The following is a 2,453-nucleotide window of genomic DNA, read 5'->3' as shown; positions in this document are numbered from 1 at the left end:
ATTATATTCTTTTGAGCCAGTGAGCCATCTTTAGTTAAGATACAAAAGAACCAAAAGAGATACTCACTTATGCGCCAGCTTATGAAACGGGTCCAGAGCACAGGGCAGCGTGTGCGCAGTGTCTGAGAGTCAGGGTGGTTGTTAGATGCAGGCCTGACAGTGTACATCCAGCACTGTCAGTGGACCAGGCACTGACCTAAGCCCTGCGCACCCATTGTCCCCTTTAATCCCCCCAAATCCTATTACTCTCTCCAGTCCAGAGACCAGGGAGTGGAGGCTTGGAGGGTGAAGTCCTTTTCCCAAGATCACACAGCGAGGATGTTGCAGGGGATCTGACTGGGACCCCCTGCGAGCTGTCGGGGCGATAGAATAGAGGAGCCAGGTGCTGGGTGTTGGGGAGGCATCTGGCAGGAGAGGCGCCCAGGAGCCAGAGAGGGCTGAAAAGCAATGCTGCGGACAGAATGTCCAGTAAGAAAAAATGGAGTTTCAAGCAACTGCGTGCCACCCAGTATGCTGTTTATCAAGTTCCGAAGCCGTAGACCTCAACAATGTGTTGTTCAGGCTTACATGTATATGTGCTGACATTAATTTAAAAAGCAAGGAAATAGAGCACACTAAACTCCGGGTGGGGTGGGAGCAGGGTAGGGGAGGAACACGTAGGTAGATGTAAATTATTGCTTATTTTTCTAGTCCTTGGATTGGCTGATGGGTTCACCAGGTGCTCCATTACATTATTTTAAAATGTGTTAAGTCCTGCATTGGGCTCCATGCCACGAGCAGAACTTACTTAAAAAAAAAAAAAATGCCAAATACAAAGAGCTCATTTTGAACCACACACAGATTATGAAAAAAAATCTAATTTTGTGCATCCAAGGACCAGATTTTTTTTCAAAGGGTAGGGAGAATTATAAGTGAACAGCCAAGTATCCATTTTTAAACTTAATAAATTAAACATTGCAAATATAGTTGGAGCCCCCCATGTAAATTATCACCAATTCCATTTCCCTTCGTAGTCCCCAGAGGACACCACTTTCCTGATTGTTTTATATTCCCTCGCTTCTCTTTTCAAAAACCTCCACGCATCCCCAAACAATGCACTGGTGTTGCTTTTGCAAGATCCCAGACTTGAGAGACATGGCGTTAGGCTACATATAACAGCTCCCCTCTGGCTTGATTTATTCAGCGCTGTTTTATCATTGGTTGTTCTAGTTCCTTTATTTTCTCTTTTGTACTGTATTTATTTTATTATATGAAGTGTATTTTGTAAGAGATTTGCTTTATGGTATGAACATGGCAAAATTTATTTATCCACCTTTCTAGTCAGGGAAATTCAGTTCTTGGTAATATTTGGCTGCCGCACACGGAGCTGCCATCAACATTCTTATCCTGATCTCTCTGGGCACATGCACAGTTTCTCTAGATCACACCTAGGAGCAGAGTTGCAGAGGGGAGGATTTCAGCTTCTCCAGACAATCCCAAATGGTCTCCCAAAGAATTTATGCAATCTACAAATCGCACAGCGTGGCAAAGTATCCATTGTGCTGCATCCTTGCTACCACTTGGTGTCATCCAAATTTTTTTTTTTTTTTTTTGGTCACTTTGGTGGATGTGAAGTGTTATCTAATGGTGGCTTGGTGCTTCTCTAACTACTAATGAGGTTTTATGTATTGTAACGTAATTCTTTTCACTCTCTTTGTCTATTCCATTGAGCACTAATGCTTACATTCACCAAGGCCAAGTTCATTAATCTTTTCCATTTCAGTTTATACTTTTGGTGTAAAACATTCTGTTGAATTGTTGAAAACATTCTTTCTGACCTTGTAGTAATATATATGTGATAGCTGTTGCAATTTTTCTGTGAATCAGGTTCCCACATTTGCTGGCTCTTCTACCATGTCATCGTTCCATTGGTCTCTCTGAACCAAAACCACATCATCTTAACTATTGCAACTTGATAGTGATGTCCGCTAGGGCAAGTTCCCTTCACCTCATTGTTTCTGTTGGAGTTACTGTCTTCTCCTTCGCCCTCCTCCTCCTCTTCCTCCGGTACCTCCTCCTCTTCTTTCTCTTTCAATGTCTTAGCTATTCTTGGAGTATTGTTAGAATCACCTTGTTAACTTCCAAGGAAAAACCCTATTCAGATTTTAATTTAAATCCTATCAATTATTGAATCTAGCAATTATGTTGTAAAAAAAAAATTCTCCTCTTTGAGACATGGAATCTTTCCATAATTAGACATGCAAGGACTCTCTCATTTCTTACCACATCTTTCTGTTGAGTTTTATTATTTTCTTGCACATCTTTTGTTAGATTTATCCCTAGGTTTTTTGTTTTTCATAAACCACATCTTTAAAAAAATTCTTTTTTTATAACCATTGCTACTATGAAGGAATGCTAAACTATTACTTGGTTTCTTCCCAGAGAACTCTTCAGGACTGAAAGCTAGAGTTAGA

The sequence above is a fragment of the Canis aureus genome, chromosome 12 (assembly GCF_053574225.1).
Source record: "Canis aureus isolate CA01 chromosome 12, VMU_Caureus_v.1.0, whole genome shotgun sequence".
Taxonomy (NCBI): domain Eukaryota; kingdom Metazoa; phylum Chordata; class Mammalia; order Carnivora; family Canidae; genus Canis; species Canis aureus.
Note: the sequence above shows the minus strand (reverse complement) of the source record.